This window comes from Ahaetulla prasina, chromosome 2 (genome assembly GCF_028640845.1).
Source record: "Ahaetulla prasina isolate Xishuangbanna chromosome 2, ASM2864084v1, whole genome shotgun sequence".
In the NCBI taxonomy this organism is placed as follows: Eukaryota; Metazoa; Chordata; class Lepidosauria; order Squamata; family Colubridae; genus Ahaetulla; species Ahaetulla prasina.
This window is the reverse complement of record NC_080540.1, coordinates 42,412,319-42,435,438: the sequence shown is the minus strand read 5'-3', so window position 1 is coordinate 42,435,438 and position 23,120 is coordinate 42,412,319. Positions and strand designations below refer to the sequence as shown.

Here is a 23,120-nt window from a genome sequence, read left to right as displayed (position 1 = left end):
TCTCAAAGTCAGCCAGACAGCCTTCATACTAAGAGAGGACCTGAACTGAAAGGTCGCTAGCTTAATGGGAATTTTCTACTCCAGGTCAATTGGGCTATCACCCCAGCTGCTCAAGTAAAGAATTGCTATAACAACACAGGAATGCTGTACAAATAGTCCTCGACGTACGACTTGGACAATTGAGCCCAACCTTTCTGTTGTTAAGTGAATCTTGCCCCATTTTACGACCTTGTTTGCCACAGTTGTTAAGTGAATAACTGCAGTTGTTACGTTAGTTACACAGTTGTTAAGTGAATCTGAAAGCGAGGAGTGGATGGTGGGGAAAGTAGAAGAAGGCTGAGAAGGGTAGGAAGGATTAAGGAAGGGAGTGGCAACCGAGCAGGCCTGATTGAGCATAATCTGAGTATAGGATCGATTGTTGGATAAGTGATTATACTGTACACTGGTTAAATTGTGGGAATTATTATGGAATTATTATTATGTGGGAATTATTATGGAAAATAAAAAAAATTTGCCCGGTAAAAAAAAAAAAGTGAATCTGACTTCCCCACTGATTTTGCTCATCAGAAGGTCACAAAAGGGGATCACACAACCCTAGTGTTGCAACCATCATAAATCTGAGTCAATTGCCAAGCGTCTGAATTTTGATCACGTGACCATAGCGATACTGCAATGGTCGTAAACATGAAAAACAGCCGTAAGTCACTTTTGTCAGTGCTGTTGGAACTTTGGATGGCCACTAAATGAACTGCTGTAAGTCAAGGACTACCTGTTCAGGCAAAATACTGTCTGAAAGTTTTGTGAGAAAACTGATGAATGCCTAAGTAGTGCAGCTTTGCCTGGACAATCTCCTGCAGGATTTTGCTTCAGATCCTGCAATTATTACAATGATAGGGTCAATGTTTTGTCAAGATAAACAAGAAGTGGTTTTTTTCCCCCCCTCAAGCATTTAAAAGTTATTTGTGAAACAGATACATCAATAACTATTGGTGACTGATCAATTTACTGTATCAAAATACCAGGTTTCCCCGAAAATACGACCTATCCTGAAAGTAAGTCCTAGATTGATTTTTACCCATGTGCCCAATATTTAAGCCCTACCCCCAAAATAAGCCCTAATTAAAACCCCATCCACTCTAGGGCACATGGTTAAAAATTAAGCTAGGGTGGGGATGTGGGGGGGGAGTTGCCCTACTACTTACCTTGGGACAGTTGCAGTCAGGCCTCACACACTTCGGCCCATTTCTTCTGCAGCCGGCAAGGCTTTTCTGAAGGCCTCTGTAGCCGATAACAGAGCTCTGGATCGGTCTGGAGCTCTGTCATCAGGTGCAGTGGCCTTCAGGAAAGCTTTGCCGGTCAAAGAAGGCCTCTGACTATGAAAAGGAGGCCAGAAGCGAGACGCAAAAGTGACGTCAGTCAGTAGACGATACCTACCCACTCCGAAAATAAGACCTAGTGCCTTTTTTGGTGGCAAAAAATATAAGACAGTGTCTTATTTTCGGTGAAACACGGGTATGTAAATTGAAACAATTTATTGCGGAAATGTAATCAGTGAAGTTAGTTAGAAGTTGTGAGTAGAAGAAAATGGGGTGACTATTTTATGTAATATTTTAAAAATATATTAAACATATTAGTGTTTAAAACAGAAATTTTAAATAAGGGATTAGGCTAAAGAGACACATGGATGGATGGGACGGGACGGGACGGGACGGGATAGCATAGCATAGCATAGCATATTACAGCATAGGATAGCATAGAATAGGTAGTAGCTATGTAGTTACTTTAGGAACATTAGGAATAGAAATGTGAATTATGTAATTCATTTTTACTATTCTTTCTTACTGAAAAAATATTAAACAAGCAAACAACACTGTTGCAACAGAGATCTCAGCAAGGATCACAGTCTCAATAAAGCTTATATAACACTTTCATGAGTTTAATGTACATTTCAAACACTAGCAATGCAAGGAAGTAAAAACTGTAGCAAATTTATCAATCTCACAAAATGCACACACACACACACACACACAGTTTGGCTGGAAGCAAATGAGAGGGAAGGAAGCTTATTTCTTATAATCTTCTCCAGAATGCTTATTACCTGAATCCAGTGGTTCATTTGGCATTTCAATAATCCAGACTTTGAAAGGTGCACATTTTTGGATAGTTCCCAACCCCCAACTGCCAAATGGATCAAATCCAGATTTTTCAGACCACTAACAATTTATTCCCTTGCACTCTCCCCCCATCTCCTCCTGTCCTTCCAACAGAGGTGAGATGGGGATGGAGAACGATGATTGTGTTACTATTCCAAGCCTGTCAGGTTGCAACATTCCCAAGGAGACTGATCCGTTTGATAAACTACGAAAAAAACCTTTGTGGTAAACCTATGCATCTGTGGAATAATCGGACTAATTAGCTGTTCAAGAGAAGTCACCGACGGCAATGCTCAAGCAGAAATGGGAGAATTTTCAATTAATAGTGAAGAATTCTCACACCCTACAAAGTATCACAGGGTCAACCTAACATTTTAGATGGGAATGTTTGTCTTCTTATTCAGCTATTGAATGACATGAGTTATAAAATCCTGCAAGAAACACTTTTGTTTTTATCCCTGCTTAAAACACAGAGACTGGGCCAGAGAGATAACTTAACCAGCATGGAATCAAACTAAACATACATTGTAGAGATGTACTTAACTAGCATATAATAAATATTTCAGATGCTTTGCTGAAATAGGCTTCTAAAAGCATGTTATCTGAATACTTTTATTAGCAGTATGTTTCCTTAAAACATGTCTGACAAAATAACATCCAATGTCAAAGATATCTGGAATTCCAGCAGCTTTAAGAGATGCCGTGTCTTTGAAGTGAAACCAACAATTCTGTTTTATATTAAATGAAAAAAATAAGATGAAAGTACAACATTGGTAACATCCATGACACATGGAATAATGAATTAGATATCCAATTTTGGAAAATCAGTGCATCTAAGATTTAAGAAACAGAAATCTCTCTAGAAAAAAAGGAAAGGGAAAAAAAGGAAAACTTGCTTCATGTTTATTGGAATCTGTAAGAAAGTTGAAACTAGGTTGACAATCTGGTTTCTTATGCTACTAATGGAACAAATTTTGAGGGCTCAATGACTCATCTGATTTGATCATCTCCAGCAATGGTTCCTTTTCAACTTAATTATAGGTTTGGGGAAATTATAACGGTTAAAAATGTAAATATCATACTAAATTCTACTCCCAAAATATGGGATCTTAAATTATATAAAGAATTTGGCTCTATCCAGCCTGGAGTTTGGAAGCTGCCAGCAGTTCGATTCTCACTGAGTCAAGGTTGATTCAGTCTTCCATCCTTCCAAGGTCAGTAAAATGGGGACCCAGATTGTTGGGGTCAATATGCTGACTTTGTAAAATGCTGAGAGAGTGCTGTAAAGTACTGTGAAGTGGTATGTAAGTCTACCACTTTGCTATGTAAGGTTTTATAGTGATAACAAGCACCTTGAACTGTACCCTGACAACCAGTAGAGCTTGCACAAACTTATTGGTAACCTGTGCAGTTTGTGAAACATATGTATTACAGAATAATAGATGCTTATAACTGCATCTACTATTACATTCTGGGCCAGCTGAAGCTTCCAAGTGGTCATCAAGAGCAATAAATTACATTGTAGTAATCTACAATCCAAGGATGAAAATGACATTTTTGACCTTCCCAGTCAGCAACAGGTCTAGATGATACAGTCAACCAGGTCATGGTTGTCCCAAAGATGCTTTTTCAAGAGGCAACTGGACTTTCTGGTTTTTCCTTGAAGACATTTCGCTTCTCATCCAAGAAGCTTCTTCAATTTCTTCATCATCCAGTCAGAGCTGAAAAAGCTTCTTGGAAAGCCCAGTTGCCTCTTGAAAAAGCATATTTGGGACAGTTTATACAAATGAGAAATCTGTGTAGAATCTTTTCTGCCACATTTGTCACTTGTTTTTCTTATAGGTGTCATGAGTCCAGGAAGACTCCCAAATTGTGCAATATTTTTTTTCTGCAGAAATGTAATCCCATTCACAAGAGGTAGAAATTCTCTGGATCCAGAGAGAACCTGTATCCATAATTACTCCAATCTTGTCAGGGTGGGGCTTCCTCATCTAGGTTCCTCTGCTTTCAGACACTGGGACAGAACTTCGATAGAATCATTTAATTAGACAGTGGTCCAGATAGATGTACAGCTGAGTATATACGGGGTACTGGCAATACCTCACCCATATTGAAAACAACCTTATCCAGTGTCTTCATGCAGTATTATATCGAATTTGTATGCCAGTCTCAGGCTTTCTCCTGACTTTATAGGACAATTGACCTCTGTGGAAGCTATATACAGTAAGTGATAAACTGATAAAAAAGTTGATGATTATCAGTTTTATCACCAAATGTTAATAGAATAGAATAGAATAGAATAGAATAGAATAGAATAGAATAGAATAGAATAGAATAGAATAGAATTTTTTATTGGCCAAGTGTGATTGGACACACAAGGAATTTGTCTTGGTGCATATGCTCTCAGTGTACATAAAAGAAAAGATACGTTCATCAAGGTACAACATTTACAACACAATTGATGGTCAATATATCAATATAAATCATAAGGATTGCCAGCAACAAAGTTACAGTCATACAGTCATAAGTGGAAAGAGATTGGTGATGGGAACGATGAGAAGATTAATAGTAGTGCAGATTTAGTAAATAGTTTGACAGTGTTGAGGGAATTATTTGTTTAGCCGAGTGATGGCCTTTGGGAAAAACTGTTCTTGTGTCTAGTTGTTCTGGTGTGCAGTGCTCTATAGCGTCGTTTTGAGGGTAGGAGTTGAAACAGTTTATGTCCAGGATGTGAGGGATCTGTAAATATTTTCACGGCCCTCTTCTTGATTCGTGCAGTATACAGGTCCTCAATGGAAGGCAGGTTGGTAGCAATTATTTTTCTGCAGTTCTAATTATCCTCTGAAGTCTGTGTCCTTCTTGTTGGGTTGCAGAACCGAACCAGACAGTTATAGAGGTGCAAATGACAGACTCAATAATTCCTCTGTAGAACTGAATCAGCAGCTCCTTGGGCAGTTTGAGCTTACTGAGTTGGCGCAGAAAGAACATTCTTTGTTATCCTTTTTTGATGATGTTTTTGATGTTAGCTGTCCATTTTAGATCTTGCGATATGATAGAACCTAGAAATTTAAAGGTTTCCACTGTTGATACTGTGTTGTCTAGTATTGTGAGAGGTGGAAGTATGGAAGGGTTTCTCCTAAAGTCTACCACCATTTCTACGGTTTTGAGTGTGTTCAGTTCCAGATTGTTTTGGTTGCACCACAAGGTTAGTCGTTCGAATGCCACAAGCCCTCTACACAATACTGAGAATTAGGCTGTGATCGCATACAAACACCTCCAAACTTTCCTTGAGCACTTTATTCTATAAAAGAATAATGTAGTCTCATATAAAATGAGTATGTTATTAGGAATTATGACAATAATTCATAGGCAACACTATGTTCCTTACAGTTGCAATAAGTTACTCAAAGTCTTTCTAGAATATGTTGGAGGAATTATAATGAAATCTGTATGTTTTCTCATGCATATGGCAATACTATTCATTTATTTATTTTCGCTGAATATTTAGAGAAACTTAGAAAAATTGTCCTTCAAAATCAATTAAAGATTATTTAAAGAATGAAAAGAGTATACTTTTCCATGGAAAGGTAAAATGGTACAACACAATAAATTAAATCTATTTTTATTCTTAACCACAAGATTTATTATAGAAAAATATTGGAGAATAAAGCAGCAGGAGAATCTTGAAGAATCTTTTAATTAAGATAGGCTAGTTCAAATTGTCTCCATTTTTAATTAAGCAACATGCTGGTTCCTAAGAGATTACCTGATCTATACAAATATATTCTTGAACAGTTGCATTAGTTACATGTGTGTTTAAAGTGTCTGTACCTTTCCTTAAGTTAAAAATGCATTTATATATTCTCACAAATGAGATTTCATTTTATTCCTCTGTGGCGTCTTTTATGCAGTTTATTCATTCTTTCATTTATTTATTTTTTAAATCTTGTTTTGTTGATCTTTATGTGTCTAAATTAGAAATAATAGCATTAATGAATGGCTTTGTTGTTGTTAGTTGCGAAGTCGGGTCCAACCCATCGCGACCCCATGGACAACGTTCCTCCAGGCCTTCTTGTCCTCTACCATCCTCTGGAGTCCATTTAAGCTCATGCCTACTGTTTCAGTGACTCCATCCAGCCACCTCGTTCTCTGTCATCCCATTCTTCTTTTGCCCTCAATCTTTCCCAGCATTAGGCTCTTCTCCAATGAGTCCTTCTTTCTCATTAGGCCAAAGTATTTCAGTTTCATCTTCAGGATCTGGCCTTTTATTAAAGAGCAGTCAGGGTTGATCTCCTCTAGAACTGCCTTGTTTGTTCGCCTTGCAGTCCAAGGGACTTGCAGGAGTCTTCTCCAGCACCAGAGTTCAAAGGCCTCAATTCTTTGGCGCTCAGCCTTTCTTATGGTCCAACCTTCACAGCCATACATTGCAACTGGGAAAACCATAGCTTTGACTATACGCACTTTAGTTGGCAGGGTGATGTCTCTGCTTTTTAGTACGCTGTCTAGATTTGCCATAGCTTTCCTCCCCAGGAGCAAGCGTCTTTTAATTTCTTGGCTACAGTCCCCATCTGCGGTGATGTTGGAGCCCAGGAAAATAAAATCTGTCACTACCTCCATTTCTTCACCATCTATCTGCCAGTGAATGGCTAGCCACTTCAAAATTCTTCCTCCATCAAGGATGAAGTTTTTATCACTTTCCCTCTTCTTTTTAGCTTGAGATGACCTGGCAACCAAAACAGAAGGTGACTCCTCCCCTTCTCCCACTTTTTTTTTTTAATCTTTTGTGATGAATGGAGAAGGGATTTTTATAGGTGCGGGACCTACAGTAGTTCAGATCACAGCATTCATTTTGTTTCCCTCTTCTCATCATTTCAACTCAGCAGAAGTGAAGCCAATCACACACTGCCTTTGAAATGCTTCTGAGAGTTTCCAAACAAAGATGTGAAAGCTTTAAAGCGACCTTTTTAATTATTTCAAAACCATACAAGCATACAAAGGATATCTTGTACTATTCACTGATTAAAGACACAAAGATGCATGGGTATTTTACAAAGAGATATTCATATAAATCATAGCAACTAAATTGATTATAGTATGTTATGTGAATCTTTAGCTGAATTAGAATGATAAGATGGAGAGATACAGAACTTGAAATCAGAAAAGCATTGTTTATATTTAGGCACATGATGGAAAGCTGCTGATACGGTGTGAATATTGTGTTCACAATGAGGTGTTCACACTGAAATGGAAGATACCATGTTGCTGTTCCATTTTCCAGCAAATACCAAGAGCTGAAGCATTCTTTGGCAGGCAATTCAGAGTCACATCAATTGGGTTCAGATGACATGCTATAATGAATCCTGCATGCTTACACAATATAACTTATATTTATTATATAAGTTTAATATATTTATTAAATATAAATTACACACCAATCTCTTTGTGCTGCGGCACCTGCAAAGTCATGGAATCAATCATCAACCAATCCATTACCCTCTACCTAGAAAAAAATAACCTATTCTATAACCTAAACCAAACAATTTGGTTTCAGAAAAAAATTATCCTGTAATCCACAACTTCTAAACTGCAAAAACATATGGACTACAAATCTTGATCAGGGCAAAGCAATAGATACAATTTACATAGACTTCTGTAAAGCCTTTGATTTAGTGGTACATGACAAACTACTAAAAGGAATCAGAATACCTAATATAAACTAAGTGGATATGACTTTGTAGATGACCCTCACTCTGTCAAGGACCTTGTAGTACTCATATCAAATGATCTAAGTGCCAAAGCCCACTGTAACAACATCGCCAAAAAGGCATTAAGGGTTGTAAACCTAATCTTGCATAGCTTCTTCTCCAGTAATATTACACAACTAACCAGAGTATACAAAACATTTGCTACACCAATTCTCGAATACAGCTCATCTGTCTGGAATCCACACTGCATATCGGACATTAATACAATTGAATGTGTCCAGAAATATTTCACAAGAAGAGTCCTCCACTCCTCCACTCGCAACAATATAACTTATATTTATTATATAAGTTTAATATATTTATTAAATATAAATTACACACCAATCTCTTTGTGCTGCGGCACCTGCAAAGTCATGGAATCAATCATCAACCAATCCATTACCCTCTACCTAGAAAAAAATAACCTATTCTATAACCTAAACCAAACAATTTGGTTTCAGAAAAAAATTATCCTGTAATCCACAACTTCTAAACTGCAAAAACATATGGACTACAAATCTTGATCAGGGCAAAGCAATAGATACAATTTACATAGACTTCTGTAAAGCCTTTGATTTAGTGGTACATGACAAACTACTTCTACAAATGACTATTTTAAAACTAAAATCCTATGGCATCTCCGGACCCCTCCATTAATTGGATAACCGTGTTCCTGTCAAACAGACAACAAGTGGTCAAAATAGGGAGCACCCTATCAAATCCTGCACCTGTTAATAGCAGTGTCCCCCAACGCAGCGTTCTAGAACCAACACTCTTCATATTATACATAAATGACCTTTGTGATCATATTATAAGTAACTGCGTTCTCTTTGCTGATGATGTAAAACTATTTAACACCACCAACAATGCTGCTACCCTTCAAAAAGACCTTGACTTTGTGTTGGAATGGTAAAAAACTTGGCAACTCCAAATTTCAACCAACAAATATTCTGTCTTATACATTGGCAAAAGGAATCAGAATACCTAATATTAACTAAGTGGATATGACTTTGTAGATGACCCTCACTCTGTCAAGGACCTTGTAGTACTCATATCAAATGATCTAAGTGCCAAAGCCCACTGTAACAACATCGCCAAAAAGGCATTAAGGGTTGTAAACCTAATCTTGCATAGCTTCTTCTCCAGTAATATTACACAACTAACCAGAGTATACAAAACATTTGCTACACCAATTCTCAAATACAGCTCATCTGTCTGGAATCCACACTGCATATCGGACATTAATACAATTGAATGTGTCCAGAAATATTTCACAAGAAGAGTCCTCCACTCCTCCACTCGCAACAATATACCTTAATGCCACCAGACTTGAAAATTTTGGCCTTAGAAAATTTAGAACTATGCTGCCTTCAGTATGACCTAAGCATACGGTAGCTCATAGAATCATCTGCTACAATTCCCTACCTGTCAATGACAACTTCAGCTTTAACTACAACAATACACGAACTCATAATAGATACAAACCTAAGGTAAACCGCACCAAACTCGATTGCAGAAAATATGATTTCAGCAACAGAGTGGTCAATGCCTGGAATGCACTACCTGACTCTTTGGTTTCATCCCAACGCGCCCCCCTCCTCAAACTTTAACCTTATATTGGCTACTGTTGACCTCATCCCATTCCTAAGAGGTCTGTAAGGAGCGTGCATAAGAGCATCAGTGTGCCTACCATCCCTGTCCTAATGTTCCCTTTAATTGTATTCATTTTATGTATTCAATTCTTGTTTATATTTGTATATATTATCTAATACGTACTCAACAAATAAATAAATAAATAAAAATAAATAAACTCTGTCCATCTATCTATCACATCTTCCCCTGAATTCAAAGAAATCAGTTAAATGAATGTTAACATCTCTATGTAACAGATTGAATTGATGATTTAAAAACTGGCTTAAAAGATAGTGAGAAAAAAGGTGTTTTTTTTCTATCAACCAAAGTCTCTGGCACCAGCCATAAAGGCTTTTAATGTAGTAACACTTTTGATCCAGAACTTAAACTCTCCGGAACTTAACCTAAACCGGACAAAACTCTAGGAAAAACACAAGAATCTTTTAAGGATTTGTTGCATTACACTGATGAACAAACCATTAGTTCACAGATGACACAACAGTGATCAGTCTCATTCGAGACAATGATAAATCCGCATATAGACGGGAGGTTGAACAACTAGCCTCGTGGTGCGACCGGAACAATCTGGAACTGATCACATTCAAAACTGTAGAAATGGTGGTAGACTTTAGGAGAAACCCTTCCATACTTCCACCAACTCAGAAAGCTCAAACTGCCCAAGGAGCTGCTGATCCAGTTCTACAGAGGAATTATTGAGTCTGTCATCTGCACCTCTATAACTGTCTGGTTTGGTTCTGCAACCCAACAAGACAGATACAGACTTCACAGGATAATTAGAACTGCAGAAAAAACAATTACTACCAACCTGCCTTCCACTGAGGATCTGTATACTGCACGAGTCAAAAAGAGGGCTGTGAAAATATTTACAGACCCTCTTATCCTGGACATAAACTGTTTTAACTCCTACCCTCAAAACGATCCTACAGAGCAAGGCACATCAGAACAACCAGACAAAAGAATAGTTTTTTTCCGAACACCATCACTCTGCTAAACAAATAATTCCCTCAACACTGTCAAAGTATTTACTAAGTCTGCACTACTATTAAACTTCTCATCGTTCCCACCCATCTCCTTCCATTTATGACTGTATGACTGTAACTTTGTTGCTTGTATCCTTACGATTTATATTGATATTGTTTCCTGATTGTTTATTTGTACCCTATGACTATCATTAAGTGTTGTACCTTATGATTCTTGATGAATGTATCTTTTCTTTTATGTACGATGAGAGCATATGCACCAAGACAACTTCCTTGTGTGTCCAATCACACTTGGACAATAAAAAATTCTATTCTATTCTATTCTATTCTATTCTATTCTATTCTATTCTATTCTATTCTATTCTATTCTATTGCTTAAAAAGGAATATAATCTGTTTTCCCAAAACATATTCCTGTAAAAGGGCTTAGACTGACTTTTCCTCTTCATTTGTTTTAATTTGGGCTTTCCATATTCCAACAATATAACTGATGGTATAGTCGCCTTATCTCAATTATGTACATAAAGTGTTATGACTAATTTCTCAGCTTGTTAATCAGATCTTCCATAAACAAAATTGGCTTGAGGCAAACCTCTGGAGGGGAACAATTTGTAGGGAGGACATTTACTTAAAACTTTCTCCCATACAGAAATGCCACATTCCTTATACACACATGTAGAGCAAATGGCTTTTAAAACAATCTCCATTAAAAGCAAAAGAAGGTTTCATCTTTTCAAGAGAGACAATTTTAAAGTCGGGCCATGGGGGAGGGAGCAGATCTTGAAATCAAGAACTATGCCATCTTTTAGATTAAGCCCATGACCTGAAAGTTCCCCATTCTTTTGTTCCCAAAAAGTTTTTCTTTTAAAAAAAAAAACCAAAACAAAATAGTTGACAGCATTTTGAGTCAATGTATAACTTATTTCCATTTTTCCATATTCCCATTGTTTTGACTGCAAGGATCTTGCTTAAAAGCCTTCCTGGTCTTTCGTTCTGAAATCACCTTTCTGGCTCTGGAACACACTTCCTTGGAGAAGTCAAGGACTAATTACTGTTCTTCTTAAGTGACACTGTTTAGAAACTGCTTGCCATAACAGTCAATTAATCTCTCAGATGACAGAGAGCAATGCCCTATGCAAATACGAGCCAGAGAGGTTTTCTGCCTGTGAGTTTTTTCATCTGAATAGACCTTTCCATCCAAGTCCAGTATGAAGATGAAGAATCTTAAACTAGGAAAGTTGAAGTTATATTGGGATAGTACAGTGAATTAAAAATCTGTTTTTCAAAACTGTATTGGGGAGAACTGTATTGGGAAAAATCTCTTTAATATCTGCATGCTCCTAGACTGCTCCCTTCCATTTTGATGTTCCCAAAGTTTCATTTGCCTTAATATTTGCTTAAAATCATAGACCCATAGGGCTGGAAGGGACCTTAGAGATCTTCTAGTACAAACCTCTGCCCTAGGCAGAAGTCCTTATACCAGCGATGGCTAACCTTTTCCGGACTGAGTGCCCAAAGCACCCGAACCCCAAAATACAATGGCTATGTGGTCCCCTGCATGCGCCCTGTCTCCCCACATGCACCCACCCCCCTTGCATGGAGGCACAGCCCCCCGCACGTGCCCTGTCCCCATGCATGTGTATGCAGCCCCCATATGCGCCCCACCCCCCGCACATGCGCAGCAGAGACCCAGTGACCAGCTGGCTGGTGGGAGGCATGCGTGGATGCATGGTAGAGCTGAACTGGGGCAACGGCTTACATGCCCACAGGGAGGGCTGCGTGCCACCTGTGGCTTGTGTGCCGTAGGTTCGCCATCACGGCCTTATACCATCTTGGACAAATGGCTGTCCAATCTTTTCTTGAAAACCACCAGCACTGCAGCACCCTCCAGGAGCAAGCTAATCCATTGACTAATTGTTCTCATTGTCAGGAAGTTTCTCTTTAGTTCCAGGTTGAACCTGTCTCCACCCATTGCCTCTTTCTCTATCCTGAGGTGCTTGGAAAATAAATCGACTCCCTCTTCCCTGTGACAGCCCTTCAAGTACTGGCTTCCTATGACTTAGTGGAGAGTTTCTCAACCTTGGCAACTTTAAGATATGTGGATTTCATGTGTGGAGAATTGTGAGAGTTGAGTTGAGTATATTCTTTCATATATGTAATGTATGACAAATCAATTGGGTTGCAAATAGATGTAGATACTTATAAATTTATAAACAATATAATATAATATAATATAAATTATATTCTATAATATAAATAAAAACTTATATTATAAACAAATAATTCCCTCAACACTGTCAAACTATTTACTAAATCTGCACTACTATTAATCTTCTCATCGTTCCCATCACCAATCTCTTTCCACTTATACTGTATGACTATAACTTTGTTGCTGGCAATCCTTATGATTTATATTGATATATTGACCATCAATTGTGTTTAAATGTTGTACCTTGATGAACGTATCTTTTCTTTTATGTACACTGAGAGCATATGCACCAAGACAAATTCCTTGTGTGTCCAATCACACTTGGCCAATAAAATTCTATTCTATTCTATTCTATTCTAATTTTGGGCCTGCTTTGCAAGGGAAGATGCTATTATTGTTGCAATAGATTTGCCAATGTTCAATAAGGGGGGGATAATATGTGTTTTTGTCTTTTTTTAATCCACATTTTTGTCTAGTTTTGTTTTCTCTCTGTTTAATATTTTATTTTTTGTATTTTGTATTTTAATCTTTTGAATAAAATAAAAATTGTAAAAAAAAAGTAGTTTTTACACTAGCCCTATGTTTTAATTTTCAATTAATACATATCTAAATAAGTTTCTCTCTTGGATGCCAACGCTAAAAATTAGTTAAGAAAGAGCTGATTCTATATTGTTTTTAATATGTTAAACTGCAGTACAGAAATGCTTATTGTAGTCACTTCCCCTGACCAAAATATTACCGAGGCTTGGAATGTGAAAGGATAAAAAGATTAGTCTGCTATGTGCCTTTCCGTCGTCGTAATATTTTTTTAAAAAAATATTCAGTCAATCTAGAGCTAATCTTCAGTCTACTGCTTAAGTTTTCAAAATAATTGCTCCCATTTCATCAAGCAAGTAACAGAAAAATAAGCAGTGGATCAAAAACAAACAAGGTACACATTCATAAAAAAAAATCACCAGAGATCCCTGATGAAAATATTGCTCCTCTCTCCCTGAAAATAACCAGGAATCTGCTCTGATTAAGTCAAAATAGTGAAGGCTCTCCTACTGCTGAAATTTGAGAAAAAATATACTGAAAATAGCTGTTATGGCTAACTTGCCTGATGCCTCCAAAAAAACAGGTTGTTTTTCAAAGTAAACAGTCTATCCAATTTCATTTAACATAAAATGTACATAGTTTTTTGGTTAGTTTTGTACTTCTTTATTGACTTCTTTAGAATTAGAACTTGTTCAGCCAGTTCACAATTTAAAACAAAAATATATAAAATAAAGTATACAGAATAAATTAGTTATTCAAACTATAGAAAAAATTGCCAGACAATGCATTATATATCAGAAAGATATATATATATCATCTCAACAAAGGGACAATATCTACCCTACTTCAAGGGAAAATAACTAGTCAGACAACAACTGACAGCTGTTAGATGGGGGAGGGAGAAAAGGAAATGTTAAACATTTATCAGACATCTCCATGTTTTAAAAGAATGGAAAATAGTAATAAATACATACAGGTAGTCATCGTTTAATCACCACAGCTGGGACCAGCATCTCTGTCACTATCATGTCCCCTCTATCTTTCTTTTCTCTAGACTAACCAAATCCAAATCCTGCAACCATTCTTCATATGTTTTAGCCTCCAGGCCTTTAATCAACTTAGTTGTGCTTCTTTGCATTTTTTCCAAAATCTCAACATGTTTTTTGTAATGTGGTGACCAAAACTGGTTGCAGTATTCTAGGTATGGCCTTACTAAGGCTTTATAAAGTGGTACTAATACTTCACATGATTTTGATTCTATACCTTTAAGGATTATATTAGCTTTTTTGGCTGCTGTAGCACATTGCTGGCTCATATTTAAGTGATTGTCCACTAGAACTCCAAGGTCCCTCTCACAGTTACTGTTTTTGAGTCACGTTTCACCTAATCTGTACTTGTATCTTTGTTTTTTCCTGCCTAAGTGTAAAACCTTTAAACATCCCTGCGGTGGATGACATAATCAATGACAGAGTCATAAAGTGGTGTACTATCAATTTTTTGTCCATTTAAAAAAAAAATGAGCAGAAGTTCAAGTAGCAAAATCCTTTTCTTCCCTATTGTATTTTTTTCTACACAACATAGCTGTTCCCAAGCTATTTTTATTCATGATATTTTGTACATGTTTTAGCCTAACAAATTTGGATTTTTTAAAACTCATATCTACTTATAAAATATTCTTCACAATTCCTTATCGCTCTTGTTATAAACTTACATCTCTAAATCATCTATATGTATGTCTCAGGAATGGAAACAATTTTTTCAGAATTCATTGATTAAATGAAAATCCTCCAGTAAGGAACTAGGTTGTAGTTCAAACCTTACAAATTGCAGGCAGCTTTTTAAAAAAAAACTCAGATTGCTATTTGTTTATTATTTGTGGTGGCAGAAATGAACAACTAAATTATTGTTTCAACTGAATCTTTCCATGGTTTACTCAATATTTCAGAATTATAATCTGTATTAAACGTTATTTTAAAACACATGAATAGCAAACCATAATTTAAACACCTTGAACCTACATGTGACTTTATCCTGTGCCAACACTAGTGTGTGCTGTTGGACAAAACATTAAATGACTTATAAAATATAATATGGTAAAACGTAATAACGGATTCAAAAATTTATGATTGAATTTAATCAATGATTCTGCATATCATAGCAAATCAAGCTGCATTTTTCTCACCTTCTAATCTAATACTTCGTATTTTACTGGGAATTATCAAGTGATATTGGATTAATCGTCCCATTGATTGCCAAGTTTTACAGTTATATTTTAAAAAACTTGAAAACAATTTTCCTTGCTCTGCCAAGGACCTAACAATAAATATGCTGTATTGTTTTTATATATTAATTGAATGTCATGGACAACTACTATGTGACAAACAGATGCCAAAATCATGGTCTATTTTAATTCCATAGTTTTTGTTTTTGGAAAGTTTAGTTCACAGTACAAAAATATCTTGGGCATAAACACTAAAGAAACTAGAAAGCAGTAGAAGAAAATATACCATATGTAGCTCAGGACTGAACTATGGAGTCCTTGCTACTCTCTGAGTTTGATAGTTTGCCTTCAGACACTTCATTACCCAATTATCAGTGCGTAGATGAGCATTGATAATGTTACCTAGTTCAATAATGAAACATCTGCAAGCAAACAACTCAGAGAGAATAAGGAGTCCATAAATTAGAAAATAGTTGTGCTTACCAACTTACTGTAGCTATATTAAAAAATGCATTTTATTTATTATTTAATTAAATATTTTCTTTCTAGACCGGGATGCCTTGTGCACAGTCACTCACGCCCTTGTGACGTCTCGTCTGGACTACTGCAATGCTCTCTACATGGGGCTCCCCTTGAAGGGCATCCGGAGGCTGCAGTTGGTCCAGAATGCAGCTGCGCGGGTGATAGAGGGAGCCCCTCGTGGCTCCCGAGTGACACCCATCCTGCGCAGGCTGCACTGGCTACCTGTGGCCTTCCGGGTGCGCTTCAAGGTGTTGGTGAACGTCTTTAAAGCGCTCCATGGCATAGGGCCGGGTTACTTACGGGACCGCCTGCTGCTACCGAATACCTCTCACCGACCCGTGCGCTCTCACAGAGAGGGACTCCTCAGGGTGCCGTCGGCGCGACAGTGTCGTCTGGCGACACCCAGGGGAAGGGCCTTCTCTGTGGGGGCTCCCGCCCTCTGGAACGAACTCCCCCCAGGACTTCGTCAACTTCCGGACCTCCGAACCTTTCGCCGCGAGCTTAAAACTTACTTATTTATCTGCGCTGGACTGGGTTAGTTTTTTAAGTTATGGGTTTTTAATGGGTTTTATCTCCAAATTTTAATTGTGGCCAATTTAAATAAGTTTTTTAATTGTATTTTAATTGTATTTATAGTGTATTGTGTATTTTTACTTGGCTGTGAACCGCCCTGAGTCCTTCGGGAGAAGGGCGGTATACAAATTTAAATAATAAATAAATAAATAAATAAAATATTTTTAAAAATACTAAATTAAAAATTTGAAACTATTGATTTACGATCTACACTAGAGTGGTGTATTCTGATCTAATGAAATTTCAATTGATGTTTAAAAGATCTATTTTGCCTTTCATGATTTCTTTATATGTAAAGTTTGTATTTTCAACTGCATATTATGCATTTGTCATAAAATCTATGAAAAATAATTTTCAACATTAAATTTCCCGAACATACTATATAAATTTCCCTAATACTGTTCCTTATGCAGAATTTCTTCGGTGTAACTTATTTCAACATATCCAAAACAGATAAATTTGCTATGCTGATGTTCCAATGTATGCTAGCAAGACACTTATTTGCACTAATAAATTTTAAATAGCTGCCAAATAGAAAATCTGAGCACTGGGGCTAAAAGCAAATCATTCCCCTAAGACCAGATAATAAGTTCATCAACTTGACATTAAATTTAGTTACATCTAAATATAATGCATAGTGCTGTGACTGAACACAGTATTCATTCATTCTTAAAATATCTTCGTTAACACCAAAGATGAGAAATGAATTCCTTGTAGATTGTAGGATTAGTTTGCTTCACTACTCCCCAATTCTTGTGCTCTGAAATGTTGAGTGATGAAATAAATTAACTACCTAGTAGCTGGATGATTTACTTGGGAAGTGAATTAAGGAGAAACACATGCTTTCTTCCACTATTTAAATCCCAGTGATGTGGATTTTGTAAAATTTTGCTTTACAAGCCATTGACTTGCTTCTGTTGGCCATACTGGATCTCAAGTGAATGACACTTATCTTTATAGCAAGTCACACAGATATTTTTTTTGTCCATGATAGGCTGCTTTGATATTAAGATAAGCAGTCAATGATCTATTAGATTATTTTTGGGGGCCAATTCTACAATTCTGATTCTACTATGACTATCTTGATCCGTCTTGCATACAGAATTTAGATCTTTTCCCAAAAATATATAACTGTCCTTGATTTCAGAAAAAAAAAGTTTCTAATCATTTTTTCATCCCTACTCTTTGTGACAATGTTCCTTGTTCTCTACTTGACTCTGCTATTAATTAGAAGCTAATCTAGGAATCACTTGTCTCAGTACTAAACTCCATTGTTAAGACCTGAACTCTTATTTTTCTTTATACTGCCCAAATTGTCTCCTTACTCCTAAGGATCTTGAGAATCCTTCACTTATCCCCTGAACCCCAATCCTTGCATACCTTGTGACAGGACTTGGCTGATAATCCGTTTTGCAAGTTTTAGTGACTGACAGAAAGCACATCGTTAGCCTGAGTTTCTAACTTTAAAATTAAAGGCTTGAATAGCCAAATGGGATATTATTCCCTAAAACGTCATGATTGGTAGCCATTTTAATATATTTTTGTGTGGACTAAACTCAGGCCTGAGGTATTTTGTCTAGCCAAAGATTACACTTACAAAAATAGTTAGAAATATAGTTATCACTGATCCTCCAAGATTGTTCCATCACAAGAATATAAACTTTGAAAAATGTGAAATCATACAGAGTTTCAACTCTTTATTTTACATCTATATTTATATACTGGTAGTCACTGGCTTCAATAAAGCCCAAAACTTCTGCTGCTTAACAGTTGTTAAGTGAATTTTGCTCCATTTTACAAACTTTCTTGCCACAATTGTTCAGTGAATCACTGCAGTTGTTAATTGAATTACTTGATCATTAAATAAATCTGACTTTGCTTGTCAGAAACCAGCTGGAATGTTACAAATTTATTTATTTATTTATTTTGTCAAATACATATTAAATAATATGTATATAAGTATAAGCATAAATTGAATACATAAAATGAATACAACTAAAGGGAACATTAGGACAGGGACGGTAGGCACGCTGGTGCTCTTATGCACGCCCCTGATGATCACATGACCCTGGGATAGTGCATCTGTTATAAATATAGTATATGCCAGCTGCCAAGCATCCAAATGTTAATCCTGTGACCAATGGGAATGCTTCAATGGTTGTAAGTATGAAAAATGGTCACAAGCCACTCTTTTCAGTGCCATTGTTAACTGTTCTGACCTAGGCTCCCTTAAAAAGCAGGCAGCAGAGTCTTGGTCCCGGCAAAACCTCTTTTATTTACAGGACTGTGAATTACTTTCATTCACTGTGAATTACTTTCATTCACTGTGAATTACTTTCATTCACAGTCAGCAAGGCCTGTCCAAACAGTCTTTCAGAGCAATATTTACCAACACATCTTATCTCACTTGGCAAGCTGCCACGTAACTTGTTTCCAAACGCAGTGCAAGGAAAAACTTTGCACAGAGTCTCTCAGAGTCATGGAACGAACAGATTGTTTCCTGCAAAAGCCCACTCCCCATTCGCTCCTCTTTTGTTTCCTATGGGAGGGCCAATTATCTCCAAGGTGTGGCTTTAGTCTCAAGTCCACCTTGCTTTCTGAGTTGTTCTTGTCTTCTGGCAGCTCTGCACATGCGCACACTGGGGACAGGCTCCAGCTGTTCTTTTGCCTCACTGCTGTCTAGCTCCCTCTCTACCTCCAACACACTGTCCCCAGGACTGGCCCATATTCCTCCTCATTGTCTGACTCTGCTGCCAGCTTACTGGCCTCTGGCAGGCCACAACAGTAACTTTGAACTATCACTAAACAAATGGTTATAAGTCAAGTACTATCTGTATCTTTGTACACCATCGCAAATCACATAATACTACCCAGGGTAGAAAAGGTTGTACCCAAGATCAATTTTCACCAACTATATCTTGTAATATTAAAATCTAGAGATATGTTAAAATCACTGTTCTTCTGTACAGCCTCCCACAAGGTTAATAGATGTGAACAACCTTGGGAGATCCACGTTCAAGAAGACCGCACCTGGACCTGAACTCCAATAACTCTCTCAGCCCAATTAAAGCTGCCTTTTCGAGGTCAAAATTGGGTGAGCTCCCTGCCCCCAGGAAATCCATCTTTGCTCTTTGAAAAAGACATATGTGTGTTTGTTTTGAAAAAAAATAAAAAACTTTTCTAGAAAAAAATTAAAAGAGAAAGGCAGCATATAATAAAACATTTTTCTAATATTTTATTCTGTGTTCTAAATAGGCTGGATCAGTCTCCCCATCGTCACCTCATCAACATGGCCAGTACCATCTAGTTATGCTACTGAAATGATGCAAGGCATTTTCCAATGTATCTGAAGATAGCTGAATTTCAAAAGCCTTCCACAGGACTCTCTGAACAAATTTGGCCAGAGAGTTCACATGCCCATGTACATATATATTCAGATGGTGTTCCAGATTCAGATTCACAAAATGCCAGCCACAAGATCCTTCGGAGGTGAAAAATTAAACCACCCTGTACCCCGTTTAGTATTTTTCCATTCCATGCCTATACGTTCTCAAGCCACTCAGCCACAGTGTTTTTGTTAAATGAGAGGCTCTCTTGTGGTCCAAGAACATTCACTAAATAATTATTAAGCTCTGGAGGTAGAGGGTGGTGATTCCTTCCCCCTCCTTTTTTTTTTTTTTTTTTTGCATGAGTTGCAGTTCAGTAAAATGCTTTAAGTTGATTGGCCTGAATGCTTAATTCGCTTACAGGGACACAAAGCTTGGTTGGAAATCTTTTACCAGGTAATGAAGTAGAGATGCAACAGGTCAGCTTAAAAAAAAAAAAAGACATTCTGCAGAAGACTTAATGGTTAGTGCTGCCCTGGAAAGTCCTAGAGGCAAATCAAGTTCATAGCCACCGGTCTGAAACCTCCACAGTATTCTTTTTAGAGTTGCTATGTAGAAACTCCTTTATCCTTGTTTTTTTTTTCTTTGTGCAAAATAAACCAACTCAGAGTGTAGTCCTGGGTGAAAAATTAATGACAAGCCATATTTCAGATTCCTCCACCCTTTAGATGCTTCTAAATTAGGTATAGGGTTGCTTTGATTAACACATTTTATTATTTTAAATTATTAACATTTTTCATGAAGTAAGTTTGTTGGAAAAAGTCCTCGTTTTATGGCCACAAAATTTATGTTAAGTGTGATGTTTGTTAAGTGAGTTTTGCCCCATTTTACGACTTTACTTGCCAAAGTTGTTAAGTGAATCAATGCAGTTGATAAGTTTGTAACCCAGTTGTTTAGTGAATGTGGTTTCCCTATTGACTGTGTTTGCTAGAAGGTCACAAAAGGGGATTGCATGATCTTGGGGACACAGCAATGGTCATAAATATGAACCAATTGCCAAGCATCTGAATTTTGTTCACAGGATTAGGGAGTTGCTGCAAAGGTCGCAATTATGAAAAATGGTCATAAGTCGCATTTTTCAGTGAATTCATAACTTCAAACGGTCACTAAACAAACTGTTATAAATCGAGGACTACTTGTGTTGTGGTCAATGTATGCCCACAATAGGAGGTCAGAATTTCTGTTGCTAAGCAACGCAATTCGTTAAGAGTCATTCCCAATTTTGCAACCTTTTTTGCCATGATGGCTAAGCGAATCACTGCAGTTTTAATCAAACCATACACAGTTGTTAAGTGAATCCAGGTTCTCTCATTGACTTTGCTTGTCAGAAGGTGGCTGGGAAGGTCGCACATGGCGATCATGTGACCCTGGGAACTCTGCAAATGTCATAACTACACGCTGGTTGCCAAGCACCCAAATTTTGATGACCTGCCCCTGGGGATGCTGCAACAGTCTTAAGTTGCAAGAATCGGTCATAGGTTACTTTTTTCAGTGCTGTTTTAACTGCAAGAGGTCACTAAATGAATGGTTGTAAGTTAAGGACTACCTGTCTTAGACTCTTGGTTATTTTTATTCCACTCGGTAGGACATTTTTAAGTTTTCTGTGAATTGTTACTCTAGCACAGGGGTGTCCAAACTACGGCCCGCGGGCCAACTGCGGCCCGCGGGTCAGTTTTTATTGGCCCGCAGCAAATTCTCGGTGGACAGTGGGGTGCGGCCTCCATCCTGGCCCCCAAGGAAGCCGCCGCTCGCCCGGTTGCAGATGCGGGGAGGCTCCGCTGAGGCTACCCCCGCCCACCCGGGGCTGCGGGCCGGCCATTCCGCCACTGGGCTGTAGGGGGCGCCCGGGACGCCCACGGCTCCAGCCCGGCCCACCAGACAGAGGAGGAGGCGGGCGGGCGTCAGGGCTTCCCGCGCTGCTCCCGGCGCTCGCGGCGCCGCGCAGGTAGGCCCCCCGGGCGGGCCGGCAGAGCAGGGCTGGACGGGCGGGGGAGCGGAGCGGAGGAGGATGGGAGGGTTGAGCTGCTGAGTGGGCCCCGCTGCCGGGGCTGCCGAGGGTCCCGGCGGGAACGGGACGCTTCTGCTCCCCGGAGAACCTCTGGGTGGGGGCGGCGGCGGGTTGTCCTCTCCAGCCACCGCCTCCTCCCCGCGATGCAGCTCAGTTGGTGGGAATGCCTGGTAAGGGGGGGCGCAGCTGAGTTGGGGGCTTGTCCGGGAAGCTTAGTGACCAAGGAGGCTCTGGGAGAGAGCCGAAGAGACCCACCCCACCCCACCCCACCCCCCGCAGTGTTGCCACAGCTGGGGAAGATGGCAACGCCGCCGCTCGCCCGGTTGCAGATGCGGGGGGGGTCCGCTGAGGCGACCCCGCCCACCCGGGCTGCGGGCCGCCATTCCGCCACTGGGCTGTAGGGGCGCCTGACGCCCACGGCTCCAGCCCGCCCACCAGACAGAGGAGGAGGCGGGCGGGCGGCAGAGCTTCCGGCGCTGCTCCGGGCGCCTGCTCGCGGGCGCGCGCAGGTAGGCCCCCGGGGCGGGCCGGCAGAGCAGGGCTGGACGGGCGGGGGAGCGGAGCGGAGCGGAGGAGGATGGGAGGGTTGAGCTGCTGAGTGGGCCCCGCTGCCGGGCTGCCGAGGGTCCCGCGGAACGGGACGCTTGCTCCCGGAGAACCTCTGGGTGGGGGCGGCGGCGGGTTGTCCTCTCCAGCCACCGCCTCCCCTCCCCGGCGATGCAGCTCAGTTGGTGGGAATCCTCGACGCCTGGTGAGGGGGCGAGCTGAGTTGGGGCCTTGTCCGGGAAGCTGAGTGACCAAGGAGGCTCTGGGAGAGAGCCAAGAGACCCACCCCACCCCACCCCACCCCACCCCACCCCCGCAGTGTTGCCACAGCTGGGGAAGATGGCAACGCCGCCGCCGCCCGGTTGCAGATGCGGGAGGCTCCGCTGAGGCGACCCCGCCCACCCGGGCTGCGGGCCGCCATTCCGCCACTGGGCTGTAGGGCGCCTGACGCCCACGGCTCCAGCCCGGCCCACCAGACAGAGGAGGAGGCGGGCGGGCGGCAGAGCTTCCGGCGCTGCTCCGGGCGCCCTCGGCGCCGCGCAGGTAGGCTCTCCGGGCAGGTCGGCAGAGCAGGGCTGGACGGGCGGGG

At 39.6% G+C, this 23,120-nt stretch overlaps 1 protein-coding gene across 1 annotated transcript in view; it reads right to left on the bottom strand.

Moving 5' to 3' along the window:
- The window catches only part of LOC131190485 (microphthalmia-associated transcription factor-like), a 138,777-nt gene that overhangs the window by 2,401 nt on the left and 113,256 nt on the right, over positions 1 to 23,120 (bottom strand). The window lies entirely within an intron of this gene.